The sequence below is a fragment of the Aegilops tauschii genome, chromosome 2 (assembly GCF_002575655.3).
Source record: "Aegilops tauschii subsp. strangulata cultivar AL8/78 chromosome 2, Aet v6.0, whole genome shotgun sequence".
Classification (NCBI taxonomy): Eukaryota; Viridiplantae; Streptophyta; class Magnoliopsida; order Poales; family Poaceae; genus Aegilops; species Aegilops tauschii.
In genome coordinates, this window is record NC_053036.3 from 272,543,977 (window position 1) to 272,560,953 (window position 16,977).

Here is a 16,977-nt window from a genome sequence, read left to right on the forward strand (position 1 = left end):
CGACATCCAACAGGACCTGGAGGGCAGAACAGGACACACGAAGTCAATACACAGATCGCGGGGACATGCCCCGACCGGTGATGATGGTCACCCATTCGGACACAACAGAGCCGACCACGCCCGGTCCGAACTCCGTAATCGGAGTTCGCCAGACATCCTTCATAGTGTGGCTCAACATAGAGGAGCCGCACACCCTCTCTGCTTCACTGATGAGGTAATGGAGCATGAATTTCCAGACGGGTTTAAACCCATTAACATCGAATCATATGATGGAACAACAGATCTCACGGTATGGATTGAGGATTACCTCCTCCATATCCACATGGCTCGCGGAGACGACCTTCATGTCATTAAATAAATACCTCTCAAGCTTAAAGGGCCAGCTCGGTACTGGCTAAACAGTTTGCCAGAAAATTCTATTGGTAGCTGGGAAGACTTGGAAGACGCCTTTCGAGACAACTTCCAAGGAACATATGTCCGGCCACTAGATGCCGATGACTTAAGTCATATTGTCCAGAAGCCCGGCGAGTCAGCCAGGGAGCTCTGGACTAGGTTCTTAGTCAAAAAGAACCAAATTGTCCACTGTCCGGACGCAGAAGCCCTCGCGGCCTTCAAACATGGCGTCCGGGACGAATGGCTAGCGCGTCACCTCGGCCAGGAAGGACCCAAATGCATGACAGCCCTTACCGCTCTAATGACTCGCCCTTGTGCGGGAGAAGACAACTGGCTCGCTCGTAAAAGCAACAACGCCAGCGACCCAGGCACTTCAGAAATTCGAGACGGCAACGGCAAGCCACGACGAACCGAACACAACAATACTGAAAGATTACGCGACACAGCGGTTTACGCCGGATTGCACAATCCGAAACCCGGTCAACGGAAGAAGCCACTAAACGCAAACCAGGATGGATCATCCACCCGTGACAGAATATTGGACCGACCTTGTCAGATTCACGGTCATCCTGATAAGCCAGCTAACCATACCAACAGAAACTATTGGGTCCTCAAGCAGGCAGGCGAGCTTAACGCCGATAGAAAGGGTAGGAGGCAACCAGGCAATAAAGACGACGGAGCGGCTCGCCAGCCGAACATCAGGGGCCAGAAGCAGTTTCCCTCCGAAGTTCGACCACTCCCGGAACGGAAATAGCGGTTCGGCTTTCGCCACCCACCTACCATACCGGCGAGATTTACACCACGCGTACATCATTACGCACTCAAGATACCATGGGCATCGGCGGAAGCACAATATGGACAACCCTGTAAGAATCCCCGTAACGTTTTTATCCGTTTTCTTATTTTTCTGTATCATTTCTTAAAGAACAGGTGACCAACACGACAGCATCTACAACGGACTCTATCGGAGTTCGGATCCATACACTCACCTAAGGGGCTACTTCCGTTATGGATTCCCCTCCCCGAGGACGGGCGGCGCAGACGTGCGACAGGAGGTCCAAAATAACTTTTTGTAAACCGCACTCTTTATTCCGAGCCTGTACTATGCCCTTTTTCCTCTGTTCCCGACCCCGAGCATGTCAAATAGCCGGGCTTGTGGTTTCTTTTTTATTATATATATATATATATACACACATCAATTCGTCATAGGTGTATTGCTCCGCTCCCAGTAAACCTCGTCCGAAGTAATCTTTCATACTCTTTCAACAATGAGTACGGCCTCAACGACTATGTTACAGATACACCTCGGCATACCCTGCCAGGCGCTCGGTATGGGAACGAAAGAGTTGCCAGCAAAAGTCCGAACAACTCTATAGCGTCCTTCGGCGTCGCAAGTTTGGCCTTATATGCATCAGCTCCGAATCATTGTCTGGGGTCAATAGTTGGGTTGCCCGGCTCCTGTGCTTGCTACCCTACGTTCCGCTCTATCGGCCAGGGTAGTAAAGGGAGAACTACTGCGATTGTGCCCTGGTCTAAACCGGACGAGCACGTCAGTAGAGAAAGCCGAAAACTGACTGTCATGATGCGGCGAGAGCTGATCAACCACTTGACGACTTCTTGGAATCCTTAGCGATTCTCCGTGTCACACGAGGGATCTTTTTCAGATCAAATATGCAAGGAATTATACGCCGCATACATACCAGGGGCTATGTCGTAGCCCCACCATAAAACTCCTATGGCTAAGTGAAAGTGTTAATGCCTTATAGTCCGATTGCCTGGTTCGCTGCATTATCACCTCCTTTACGGACCAAGACGTTGGATAAAGAGTGATTAAATGCTTTTCCGAACACCCCCGTACTTCCTACGAGGGGGCTGAAGCCGACGACTGGAAAACTTTCAGATTATATTAAAACGGCCGCACAGGAGGAATTCAAGCTTTCGAGCAGAAATATAAAAATAGATCAATTATAAAATTGTCTTTTACAATTCTAATACACCTCACTTGAACATTATGTTCTTCGAGCATTGACCCTCTATCAGGCGGGCGGCTTCCAGGACGTCCTCAAAATAATGCTCCGGCTCATTACGGTCCTTTCCCTTGGGCGGACTCTTCACCACAACATCAACGGCCTTCATCTTCCCCCAAAACGTCTTGACACGGGCAAAGGCCATCCGTGCACCCTCAATGCACGCCGACCGCTTCGCAGCATCGATACGCGGCACTGCATCAACAAGACGCCGCACCAGGCCAAAATAGCTCTTGGGAACAGGCTCACTCGGCCACAACCGAATTATGACGTTCTTCATGGCGTCGCCGGATATCCTATGAAGCTCGGCCCATTGGGACATCTGTTCATTCAGCAACAGAGGGCGCTTTGATGCGCCAAATTGTGACCAGAAAAGCTTCTCCGTTGCATACCCCTCTTGCACTTGGTAAAATTGCACTGCATCGGAAGAACTCTTCGGCAAGTCCAAAAATTCAGCCGGAGAACTCCAGACCTGGTTTAGCAGAGCATAGTCTGGATCGCCAAACTTAGTCTGAAGCAAAAAGGGCTTACCGGCCGCTATCTCCTTAGCCTGCCGAATCTCTTCACGAGCTGCCCTAGATTCAGACCGAGCTTCACTCGCCTCTCGTACGGCCTTATCAAGTTCAGCCATTTTGGCTTTATTCTCCTTCTCAAGGAATTCACAGCGGCTGGCAGTATTCTTCAATTCAAGCGCCAGTGCAGATATTTTCTCCTCACTTTGGCGCCGAGCTGCTTGTTCAGCTCTTAGATCAGCCGATGCCTTCTCGGCAGTCGCATCACTACACCGGGCCTGCTCCTTGGCCCGGGCTAACTCCGCCCGAAGAGCTTCAACGGCGGCAGCACCATCTGCAATCATGCACATTTCATATAAAACCCTTTTCGGCGGCAGGCCTACATTACAAGCACATTGGTGTAAGGAATGCTCGAAATATATACCTTGCGAGTCGTCAAGACGCCTGTTGATCAATGCAATGTCATCTTCTGCAATATCCAGCTTTTGCTGCAGTTCAGCCACTTCCGTATTTCGGGTAGCCGCAGAAGGGGAGGCAGCCTGTATCCCAAGTTAAATCAAGGTTAGTAACTGAGCATAAGTTTTTGATCCTCCGATCGCCTCCTTCGGAAGGCAATCCGAGTCTCAGGGGCTACTGCATATACAACAGGTGCATTCTGTCAATATTATTCAATTGGCAAAACTACATCACAAACCTCAAAACCTCCTAGAAGGCTCGAGAAGGCCTCGTTCAATCCGCTTTTCACGGATAGAACCTTTTCGACCACCATAACCATCAAGGCACGGTGCTTCTCTGAAATAGACGCTCGCCGCAGCATTTCCGGCGCTCCGGGGTCTTCGAAAACCGCCGCCAGAGTACGACATTCCTTTGAAGGAATCCGCTTACTCGCCCCCAGAATCGTCTCCAGTTGTAAACCGGACGGTTCGGGGCCGTCATTCTTGATTCCTGAACCCTGAGTGACAGAGGCACCACCTTCGGGTAACGCCTTCTTCGTTTCCTGCACTGCTTGACGATCGGGAGGAGCCCTTCGGGACGATACCTCGGTATCATCCCCCCTGTTGGGCAAAGAGGCCGGAGATGGCGTGTCACTCTCCATCATCTCCGGAAGAAGGTCTCCCGAGGAAGAGGATGATCGAGAAACACCAGGCGTTAACCTGCATGGATGTGCATATGTCGGATGATTACTTCACTAATAGGAAAAGAATGAGGTACATTTAAAGTGCCCCAGCTTCACTTACGGTTTGGCCAGAGATTCGTCCTCGCCATAAAACCTTACGGCAGCATCGCTCGCCCGGCCCAAACTGCCCGACGATGGAATTTTTCCTCTGTTGGAAGGCTTCCCCTCCTGATCTTCGGAAGCAGCCCTCTTTTTGCCATGGAGGGCTTCCTCCGTGCCTTTGCCCTCAGGCAAAAGAGTTTCGGTTTCCCCGAACACAGCGTCTAATTCGTCCTTAGGACGGGTATCGCCTTCGGGCTCCCCGCTATCGCCCTCCTCTGCAGACACCTGGTACGGTGTGGGAATCAGCATTCTCGTCAGCAGGGCGGTCGCAGAGTCTTCGGGAAGGGGCGCCGGACACCAGATTAACACCGCTTTCTTTATCCAGTCCTGTATAGGGACGGATTTTTAGTATCTTTTCAAGAGATGCTTGAATAGAAGGTGTTCGGAGTTTGAGTACTTACTGCAGTGTCCGGATGATTGCAGTCAAGGCCGACATCTTCGGTAGTGTCCGGCCATTGCTCTTGTTCCCCAAAATATAAATTCCACATTCCTTCATGCGTGGTGTCGAAGAAGTGCTGAAGAGGCCGCCGCCCTTCTAGATTAAACTCCCACATACAGAGAGGCCTCCGCTAACATGGCAGGGTCCGGCAGACTAGCATTACTTGAACGACGTTCACAAGACCGATGCCCTTCTCGGTAAGGCTTCGGATGCGACCTTGCAGGGTCTGCACTTCATTGACGGATCCCCAGTCGAGTCCCTTATTGATCCATGAAGCAAGCTGAATTGGAGGACCGGGTCGGAACGCAGGCGTAGCCGCCCACTTGGAGCCCGCGGCTCGTTGATATAGAACCACCCCTGCTGCCATAGATCGGAAGACTTGGCGAAAGATCCTTCAAACCAAACCGCGCTGGCAAGCTTGCCTATTATGACGCTGCCGCACTCTGCCTGCTCCTCCTCTATCACCTGCGGCCTCACGTCAAAGGTCTTGAGCCACAAACCAAAGTGCGGAGGAGTCTAGAGGAAGGCCTCACACGTGACGATAAATGTCGAGATGAGGAGAATAGAGTCCGGGGCCAGATCGTGAAAGTCTAGCCCATAGTAGAACATGAGCCCCCGGACGAAGTGGTTAAGCGCGAACCCTAACCCATGGAGGAAGTGGGATACAAACACTACCCTCTCGCCGGATTTGTGGGTAGGAACGACATGCCCCTGTACAGGAAGCCGATGAAGGATTTCCGGGGTCAGATACCTCGCTGCGCGGAGCTTCGCAATATCCTCCTCTGTGATAGAAGAAGCCACCCACCGGCCTTGACGGCTGGATCCGGACATGATTAGGGCTGGTGGCGATGGGAACCCGAGGGTTGGAACTTGGGGTGTCTAGGGTTGAGGAAGAAGCAAGCGCAAAGGAAGAAGACGAGTCTGGGACCCTATATAAAGACCCCAAATACTAAGCGTATCCACCTGGGTCTCGAAACTTACCTATCTCCAGAGAGTTGTACCCAGGGGACGGTTGGGTTACCCATGCCTGCATTAATGAAAATCCCGTGAATAAGAGAACACGATCTCTGCCTTGGCGAGACGTGCCAGTAAAACCGCGTCCCGAGACGTGGGGCGACGTGCCAGCCAACGGTTGGAAATAGTAACCGGGCAGGCGTGATGCAATGTCATAAACAGTTATCAACAAATTAGACTCATGGAATATTCTATTTTCTGCAATTATATACACAGGTCCGGATATATCTACTACATCCAAAGACTATTCCTTAGTTCGGAAGGAGGGAACCCGCCTTGCAATGCCGAAGACAATCTGCGCGTCGGACTCCTTGTCATTGAAGCCAGGTTCAGGGGCTACTCAGGGAGTCCTGGACTAAGGGATCCTCGGGCGTCCGGCCTGTTATTCATTGGGCCGGACTGATGGGCTATGAAGATATGAAGGCCAAAGACTATACCTGTGTCCGGATTGGACTTTCCTTGGCGTGGAAGACAAGTTAGGCGACCAGCTGTGAAGATTCCTTCTTATGTAACCGACTCCATGTAACCCTAGATCTCTCTGGTGCCTATATAAACCGGAGAGCATAGTCCGGATAGGGGACATTCATTACCATATTCATCTAGGCTAGACTTCTAGGGTTTAGCCATTACGATCTCGTGGTAGATCAACTCTTGTAATACTCATGTTCATCAAGATCAATCAAGCAGGAAGTAGGGTATTACCTCCATAGAGAGGGCCCGAACCTGGGTAAACATCATGTCCCCCGTCTCCTGTTACCATCGATCCTAGACGCACAGTTCGGGACCCCCTACCCGAGATCCGCCGGTTTTGACACCGACAGCGACGACGACGAAGAGGAGGAAGAAGATGACTCCCCACCTGAGGTGGGGAAGAAGAAAAGAGCGGCCCCCACGAGTCCGGAAGCGAAAGCGCCTAAGAGGGTTAAATGCTCCCTCGCGGATAACTCCGCGTGGGATGTTGACAGCAGTCCGGAGCGACCTTGCCGGACCAAGCCTCGGGCCGCTTCGTAAGTACCAGAATCCGCAAACGTCTAGCCTTCCTGGTTTGTAATATTGACATATTGTAAACTTTGTCACTGCAGTCCGGCACGCGATGGCTCCCCGCGATCCTCGACAGATGGCTAGGATGTCTCCGCCACCTGCTCATTCCGTCTCACCCAAGGGTGATGACGAGGTGGCGTCCCAAAAGACTTTCCCAGGACGGGGGGAGATTCCGGAGATCATCGGGGTGACGCCCCAGGATGACTCCTCGTCCGCCGGACATATGGGGGAAAAAGTCCCCATGGGGACTGGTGACGGGGCCCGAGTCCTTCGGACCTCAGCCGGATACCATTCCGGAGATCTACACGGCTCCAGGGTCCAGCGAACGGCATTCCCCACAAGGATGGAATGTGCCTGTTCCACCGGTTACCTCTGTCCAACCAGAGGCACCGGATAATCTGCTGGAGGCGCTACGAGGCGCCTCTATCATGGATGAACATCGTGTCCTTATGGACACGGTAATAGAGAAGGTTCAGTTCATCAAAAGCGGACTGACCGAAGCCTGCACTAGCCTTCTAACGGGCTTTGAGGTAAGTAATGTGATTGTAAGAAAAATATCACAGCATAGACAGTAGCCCCTGATGCTCTCTTTGGTGTTCGGGAGGAAAAGCCGAACAGAGCATCAAGAATAAATATCGCAGGAGTCTAACATGAGTTGTCTATGTGAATAAGCAGGTATCGCTGCAGGCTGCCACTGCTCATGCTGCGGAGGTCTCCTGACTGAAGCAGAAACTGAGCGGGCCGAGGAGGAGCTCGGCCTCGTGAAGAAGCAGCTGGAGGATAGCCAAGGTATGCAGTAACCTGTGGGTACATTTCGAAAAAATGAATAGTCTGACCGGACTAAAATGTCATAACCTTTATTAGGGGCCACGACCGAGGTGGCAGCCCTTAAGAAGGCGCTAGCCGAGGCTGAGGACAAAGCGGCCAAGGAACGCGCCTCGCGCGAGAAGCACGAGGCCCGGGTTGGCGAGGCGCAGCAACAGCTCCAGGGCGCGATAGAGAGATTTGAGTCCTTGGAGCGCGATTGAAAGGTGCAAGAGTCCGAATTGGCAAAGGCCCGCCAGAGCGTGCATGATGCACGAGCCGAAGCCCAGAGCACCCTCCAGGAAATTCAGGCGGCCAAGAAGATTACGGCGGGTAAGTCTTTCATCATGCATAGCAAGTATGTAGAAGAAACGTTCCTTGTACTTATCCTGAATTTGGATTTTCCAGGGGCGTTTACACATGTGCCGCATAGTGTATCAGATGCTGCCGAGCATTATAGAGCCGAAGAAGGGATGTCTACGGAGAAGCTATTCTGGTCCCAATATCTGGGATCCGAACATCCGGTGCCCTTCAGTGACCAGCTAAAGCAGTTGGTCGAGCTGCACAGGTTGGCAGAGCTAGCCATGAAGGACCTGATAGTCCAGCTGTGGCCTGCCGATCCTATACCTTCGGAATTGTGCAGCGGCTTGTGAGTGCCTGTCCGCTGCTCGAAGCCGTGAAGCGATCGGTCTGTATTGAAGGTGCGCGTATGGCCTTTGCCCTCGTCAAGACGCATTGGGCAAAGCTGGATGCCAAGAAGCTAATGACCGAGGGGCCGCCGGAGGGCAAGGAGCATCGTCGGCCCGAGCTCTATTTTGATGGTGTCCTGGAGGGGTCCCGCCTTGTGGCGGAGCAATGTTCGAAGGATATCATATTCTCATGAGAACATGTGTATTACCTTGCCCTGTAATATGGAGCAATGAGGTTATGTAGTATAATGCTTATGATTTAAATTTTACCTCCTGTGCGGCCGTTTATTAAATCTGAGGGTTGACCAGTCGTCGGCTTCTGCCCCCACGTAGATAGTACGGGGGTGTTCGGGATAAATCTAAACACTCTTTACTCCACATTCTGGTCCTTAAATGAGGTGTTTAGCGCAACGAACAAGGCAATCAGACTATGCGGCCTTTACCGCCCTCACTTAGCCATAGGAGTTTGACAATTAAGAAAGTTGGCAAAGCCCCTGGTATTCGGAAGACCGAACTAGGGGCGCTATACGCCTAATCGGAGGAACCGATTCTTTGCAAGAAGCGGAAAAAATCTCTAACGATTTGGAACCTCTCGAACAGCTGACCGGCTATCGCCGCATCATGACAGTCAGTTTCCGGCTTTCTCTACTGAGGTGCTCGTCCGGAAGAACCGGGACACAATCGCAGTAGTTCTCCCTTTACTACCCTAGCCGATATAGCAGAACGTAAGGTAGTAAGCACAGGAGCTGGGCAACCCAACTATTGACCAAAGACATGATTCGGTGCCGATGCATATAATGCTATAAGTTCGGGGTGCCGAACTATACTATAAAAGTGTTCGGACTTTTTATTGCCGTAGTGTTGGGTGTAATGAAGCTCCTGTCGTAGTAATACGTACCATGGTGTACGTGTGCAATAAGTGATTAATACCGAGGTGAGGAAACGTGAAAATGAAATAATAAGCTGACGCTACCGTGTATTCACCATTGTGATGTAACTAGTACGTCGAGGCGTACTTTGTACAAGTAATGCAATAAGCAAGTAAGGCTATTTAACATGCCGCAACCAAGGGCGAGGTACATGCGGGTATGAAAAGCAAGTATGGCAATCGTTTAGTAGAGACCACCTGGGGATTCCCTTGTAAGCCAGAGCTCCTTGCCTCCTTGGTGTGTTCTGCAAGCGGGTTGTCCGTATAGACCTCGAAAAGAGAAGAAAACCTGTAAAAAAAGTAAAAGCGTGCGAATCCCAGGGTCGGTCAAGCCGTGCTTGTGGATCGCGAATGAGTTATGCCTCCGTTAATACCCGTGGGTTTTGAGTGCGTAGTTTATGTACGCGCGGTATTAATGCCATTGCCTCATCGGGGCTGGGACGGAGGCCAAATTGCTAATTCGGCTCGTGACGAGACGAGCTGTCCTGTTGTAGTGTAGTCCAGACCCTCTTAATGATGTCCAGGGGCTCGGCAGCCAGATTATAGTGCTGCTTGAGAAGGCCGCTCTATACTTCTGCTGCTAGGGCGGCGGTGTGCTCCTCTGTACGGACGGAGCGTTCTGTGTTTCCATTTACTGTAATGACGCCACGTGGACCGGGCATCTTGAGCTTGAGATAAGCGTAATGTGGCACCACGTTGAATCTAGCGAATGCGGTTCGTCCGAGCAGTGCGTGATAGCCGCTACGAAATGGGACGATATCGAAGATTAGTTCTTCGCTTCGGAAGTTATCCGGGGAACCGAATACTACCTCCAGCGTTATTGAGCCCATACAACGGGCCTCTACGCCTGGTATGACTCCTTTAAAGGTAGTCTTCATGGGCTTCCCTCGCGAGGGGTCAATGCTCATTTTACGTACTGTATCCTGATAGATCAGGTTGAGGCTGCTTCCACCGTGCATTAGGACTCGTGTCAGGTGAAATCCATCGATGATTGGGTCGAGGACCAGTGCGGCTGAACCACCATGCCGGATGCTAGTTGGATGGTCTCGGTGGTCGAAGGTGATCGGGAATGATGACCACAGATTGAATTTTGGGGCGACTGGCTCTACCGCATAGACGTCCCTGAGTGCGCGCTTGCGCTCCCTTTTGGGAACGTGTGTAGCGTATATCATGTTCACTGTTTTGACTTGAGGGGGAAATTTCTTTTGCCCCCCAGTGTTCGGCTGTCGGGGCTCCTCGTCATCGTCCTCGCTCTGTGATTCCCCTTCCTTGTTTCCGCTATTATCCTTGCTGGCTTGTTTAAAGATCCGGCAATCTCTATTAGTATGGTTGGCCGGTTTGTCTAGGGTGCCATGTATCTGGCAAGGATGATCGAGTATGCGGTCCAAGCTGGATGGTCCTCCACTGCTCCTTTTGTAGGGCTTCTTTCGCTGGCCGGACTTGGAGCCACTGAATCTGGCATGAACTGTAGTGTCATCGGTGTTATCGCCATTGCTTCGGCATTTATGTCTGTTGCGCTGGAGCTTGCCGGTGCTGTTTTTGGCCTTGAAGGGGCCCGTTTCGTTGGCTGTGTTTGTACTATGAGCCAGCCAACTATCCTCTCCCGCGCAGAAGTGGGTCATGAGTGCCGTGAGGGCTGCCATGGACCTCGGCTTTTCTTGGCCGAGGTGGCGGGCGAGCCATTCGTCATGGATGCTATGCTTGAAGGCCGCTAGGGCTTCGGCATCCGGACAGTCAACGATCTGGTTCTTTTTGGTTAGGAACCTAGTCCAGAATTTTCTTGCTGATTCTCCAGGTTGTTGAACTATGTGGCTTAAGTCATCGGCATCTGGTGGCCGGACATAAGTTCCTTGGAAGTTGTCCAGGAAGGCTTCTTCCAAGTCCTCCCAGCTGCCGATAGAATTTTCAGGCATGCTATTAAGCCATTGCCAAGCTGGCCCTTTAAGCTTTAGTGGGAGGTATTTAATGGCATGGAGGTCATCTCCTCGAGCCATATGGATATGGAGAATAAAATCCTCGATCCATACTGCATGATCGGTTCTGCCGTCGTATTATTCGATATTGACGGGCTTAAACCCGTCGGGGATTCATGATCCAGTACTTCATCTGTGAAGCAGAGAGGGTGTGCGGCGCCTCTATATCGGGCCGCATCGCGGCGTAGCTCTGATGGAGCCCGTCTGCTGCCTTCGGCCCGGGCATGGTTAGGTTTTTCACGTCCAAATAGGTAGTCGTCGTCGTGCCTCGAGGCACGTCCTCGCGATCCGTAGATCGATCTTGTATGTCCTGCTCTACTGTCCAGGGTTTGCCGGAGGTCGTACGTGTGACCCTGAACTCTTCCATTTCTATTTATACGGGGCAGTGGGGCAGGCTGTTGTTCGGCCTAAGTTGCCGCTTTATTCCGACTGCGGGGTGGCCGGTCGGCCGCCCTGTCTCGACCACGTGGTGGTCGTTCCGCATTACGCGAGGAAGATATGTGCTCCGGTGCCTCCTCATCGAATTGAGGTAGCAGTCTGCGTTTCGGGTAGCTCTTGGCTGGGCGCTTGAGGCCGTATTCTTCGGCTGTCAGGACATCGGTCCATCTGTCGACAAGCAGATCTTGTTCAGCTTGAAGCTGTTGCTGTTTCTTTTTCAGGCTCCTTGCAGTGGCTATGAGCTTAAGCTTAAAGCACTCCTGCTCCAGAGGATCCTCAGGCACAATGAAGTCTTCGTTGCCGAGGCTTGTCTCCTCCTCGGAGGGTGGACGGTAACTATCATCCTCCGAGTCATCTTCTATGGCCTGTTCATCAGGGTTATCTTGCCTGTTGTCGTGTTCCTCCTGTTCGGATGCAGCTCCGACAGGGTCTTCATTGTTTTCAGCGTCGCCCGGAGTACTATTTTCTCCGGTGCTAGTGTTGCCATATTTTGAGCGACGGGGCTTAGAACGGCGTTTGGGCCGCCAATGCTTGGACTGCGTCTCAGAGGGTTTATTCGCATCTGGCTCTTCTTTGTCGTCGCCAGATCCTTTAGGTGTATCAACCATGTACACGTCGTACGAAGAGGTGGCCGTCCAACGTCCAGTGAATGGTGGGTCTTGGCCTTGCTCCTTGTCGTCATCGTCGTCCATACCGTTGATGTCTTCGGAGCCATAGTCAAGCACGTTGGTTAAGTCATCGACAGTGGCTATGAAGTGGGTGGCGGGTGGGAAGCAAAATTCCTCGTCATCCGCCTCTAGCTTGAACCGAACATAGTTCGCTGTGAGAACTCCTCCAAGGACAAGTTCTTTAAAGAGTTTAGCACGTCACCCAAAGGTGAATGCTGGAAGATGTCTGCAGCACTAAATTCGAAAATAGATAACCGATCCAGCTCGGTGTCTGTACGTGTACCTGGTCTGGAACGTATAGCCGGAGACGAGTCCGGAGTTCCATTGATGCAAACATTGCAGGATGTCGAGTCCGTGTGTGGCTCCAACGCCGCAGACTTTGTGGCCTCGGAGGGCACGATCTGCTTCGGTTCTAAGGCCGTTGCAGCAACATGAACCATCTCATGGATGTGATCCGATGACAGATCTAAGTCATGTTCATCGGGGCGAGGGAGAGCAATCGTTGCGGTCTCAAACCCACTGAAGATCAAGTCTCCACGGGTATCCGTGATGTAGTTCAAGCTTCCAATCTGACCTGATGGCCAGGGGCGTAGCTATCGACCTGCTCCAGATGGCCGAGCGAGTTGGCCCGCAGTACGAAGCCGCCGAATACAAAAATCTGTCCTGGGAGGAAGGTTTCTCCTTGGACATCGTCCTTATCGATGATTGAAGGAGCCATCGAACCTTTCGACGATGGCACAGTGGAACTCTTAATGAAAGCACCAATCTCGGTGTCAAAACCGGCAGATCTCGGGTAGGGGGTCCGGAACTGTGCCTCTAGGATCGATGGTAATAGGAGGCGAGGGACACGATGTTTACCCAGGTTCGGGCCCTCTCTATGGAGGTAATACCCTACTTCCTGCTTGATTGATCTTGATGAATATGAGTGTTACAAGAGTTGATCTACCATGAGATCGTAATGGCTAAACCCTAGTAGTCTAGCATGTATGACTATGGTAATGTGTATATATCTATCCTGACTACGCTCTCCGGTTTATATAGACACCGGAGAGATCTAGGGTTACATGGGGTTGGTTACATAAGAAGGAATCTTCATTGTTGGTCACCTAGCTTGCCTTCCACGCCAAGGAGAGTCCAATCCGGACACGGGTATAGTCTTCGTCCTTCATATCCTCACAGCCCATCAGTCCGGCCCAATGAATAACAGGCCGGACGCCCGAGGACCCCTTAGTCCAGGACTCCCTCAGCGAACGATGCCAAGACCTCCCTGGGGGCAGTCTCACTAGGCTGCCCCCCGAGGAGCGGAGATATCTATGCGAGGGGCACCTCGCGAGGTTCGCGTGACGTGAGCCATGACGACCAAGGCCAGGTGGGCGCCAGCAGGCGCAGTGTACGAGTTTCCTCTTTGGTGCTAAGGAGGCAAGCGCAGGCGAGGATTTCCGAGGCATCAGGCAAAGGTTTCCGTATCGGTGCAACAAGACCAAGACCGCCAGGACGGCATGACAGAGGTCATCGCGGAGCCCACAACAGCGTCACCACCAGAGCCTTTGGCAGGCGAAGATTACTTTTATCTGGATAGCTTGTACTAGTTGTCCCCCTTCAAACATGAACATTGTGGGATCCCTTCCCGCCTAAACATTTGGGGAAGACGACCAAGGACACTATAAATAGGACCTAGCCACCACCGTAGCAAGGGAGGTCGGACGGATCATTCAGATCAGCCTCACACCCACCAGCTGATCGAGCCCAAGAACACCTCACCTCCTGAGGCTATTCATCCACTGTACTAGTTCATCCTCAGCCCCACGAGGCAATCCGCCACACACTGGAGTATGGTATTACACCGCGAGGTGGCTCGAACCAGTATAAACCCCCGTGTCCCTTGTTCTCTGTGTTCATCGAGCTAGGCCGTGGAATCGTTGAGCGAGCGAGCTGGGGAGAGAGTGTTCTTCGTGCGCACCCCATCGGATTCAGGACTCTTTCTCCCCAGCCTGCCTACCCAACGATTCCACGGCCTAGCTCGGTGAACCCAAAGAACACGAGACACAGAGGTTTATAATGGTTCGGGGCCACCGCGTGGTGTAATACCCTACTCCAGTGTGGTGGTGGATTGCCTCGAGGGCTGAGGATGAACTAGTACAGTGGATGAACAACCTCAAGAGGAGAGGTGTTCTTGAGCTTGATGAGCTGGTGGATATGAGAGGATGGAATGGATCCAATCCAAGATGAGTTGCCTCCTATGGTGGTGGCTAGTCCTATTTATAGAGGCCCTGGTCCTCCTCCCAAATGTAGGCGGGAAGGGATCCCACAACGGCCAATTTTGAAGGGAGACAACTAGTACAAGCTATCTTGACAAAAGTAGTCTTCGCCTGCCAAAGGCTCTGGTGGGGATGCTGCCGTGGGCTCCGCGGTGACCTCCGTCCTGCCGTCCTGCTGGTCTTGGTCTTGTCGCACCGATATGGAAACCTTTGCCTGATGCCTCGGGACTCCTCGCCCGCGCTTGCCTCTTTAGCACCAAAGAGGAAACTGGTGCACTGCGCCCGCTGGCGCCCGCCTGGCCTTGGTCGTTATGGCTCACGTCATGTGAACCTCTGCTACCTCTTGAGCATGCGTTGGTTTTCCCTTGAAGAGGAAAGGGTGATGCAGCAAATAAGCGTAAGTATTTCACTCTGTTTTTGAGAACCAAGGTATCAATCCAGTAGGAGACTACACACAAGTCGCCTAGTACCTGCACAAACAATCATGAACCTTGCAACCAACGCGATAAAGGGGTTGTCAATCCCTTCACGGCCACTTGCAAAAGTGAGATCTGATAGAGATAATAAGATAAATATTCTTGGTATTTTTGTTGTATAGATTGAAAAGTAAAGATGGCAAAATAAACGGCGATAGAAATTGGCAAGTTGACGATAAACTAATATGATGTAAAATAGACCCGGGGGCCATAGGTTTCACTAGTTGCTTCTCTCATGATAGCATATATTACAGTGGGTGACCAAATTACTGCCGAGCAATTGATAGAAAAGCGCATAGTTATGAGAATATCTAGGCATGATCATGAACATAGGCATCACGTCTGTGTCAAGTAGACCAAAACTATTCTGCATCTACTACTATTACTCCACACATCGGCCGCTATCCAGCATGCATCTAGAGTATTCAGTTCATAAGAACGGAGTAACGCATTAAGCAAGATGACATGATGTAGAGGGATAAACTCAAGCAATATGATATAAACCCCATCTTTTTATCCTCGATGCCAACAATACAATACGTGTCGGTTCCCTTTCTGTCACCGGGATCGAGCACCGCAAGATTGAACCCAAAGCTAAGCACTTCTCCCATTGCAAGAAAGATCAATCTAGTAGGGCAAACTAAACCGATAATTCGAAGAGACTTGCAAAGATATCAAATCATGCATATAAGATTTCAGAGAAGAACCAAATATTGTTCATAGATAATCTTGACAAACACACCGCAAAAGGTATTACATCGAATAGATCTATAAGAACATCGAGGAGAACTTTGTATTGAGAACCAAAGAGAGAGAAGAAGCCATCTAGCTAATAACAATGGACCCGAAGGTCTGTGGTAAACTACTCACACATCATCGGAGAGGCTATGGAGTTGATGTAGAAGCCCTCCATGATCGAATCCCCCTCCGGCAGATCACCGAAAAAGGCCCCAAAATGGGATCTCATGGTTACAGAAGGTTGCGGCGGTGGAAAAGTGGTTTCGTGGCTCCCCTGGATGTTTTCCGGGTATAAGAGTATATATAGGTGAAAGAAGTAGGTCGGTGGAGCTACGAGGGGCCCACAAGGGTGGGGGCGCACCTACCCCCCTGGGCGCGCCCTCCTGCCTCGTGGCCGCCTTGTTGTGTCTTTGACTTCCACTCCAAGTCTCCTGGATTGTGTTTGTTCCAAGAAAGATCCTCGCGAAGGTTTCGTTCCGTTCGGATTCCGTTTGATATTGCTTTTCTGCAAAACACTGAAATAGGCAAAAAAACAGCAACTGGCACTGGGCCTCCGGTTAATAGGTTAGTCCCAAAAATAATATAAAAGAGCATATTAAAGCCCATTAAACATCCAACATAGATAATATAATAGCATGGAATAATCAAAAATTATAGATACGTTGGAGACGTATCAGCATTCCCAAGCTTAATTCATGCTCGTCCTCGAGTAGGTAAATGATAAAAACAGAATTTTTGATGTGGAGTGCTACCTAACATAATTTTCAATGTAATTTTGTTTATTATGGCATGAATGTTCAGATCCGAAAGATTCAAGACAAAAGTTTAATATTGACATAAAAATAATAATACTTCAAGTATACTAACTAAGCAATTATGTATTCTCAAAATAACATAGCCAAAGAAATCTCATCCCTACAAAATCATATAGTTTGGCCATGCTCCATCTTCGTCACACAAAATGCTCTCATCATGCACAACCCTGATGACAAGCCAAGCAATTGTTTCATACTTTAGTATTCTCAAACTTTTTCAACTTTCACGCAATACATGAGCGCGAGACATGGACATAGCACTATGGGTGGAATAGAATATGATGATGGAGGTTGTGTTAAGAAGACAAAAAGGGAGAAAGTCTCACATCGACGCGGCTAATCAATGGGCTATGGAGATGCCCATCAATTGATGTCAATGCGAGGAGTATGGATTGCCATGCAACGGATGCATTAGAGATATAAATGTATGAAAGCTCAACAAATGAAACTAAGTGGGTGTGCATCCAACTTGCTTGCTCACGAAG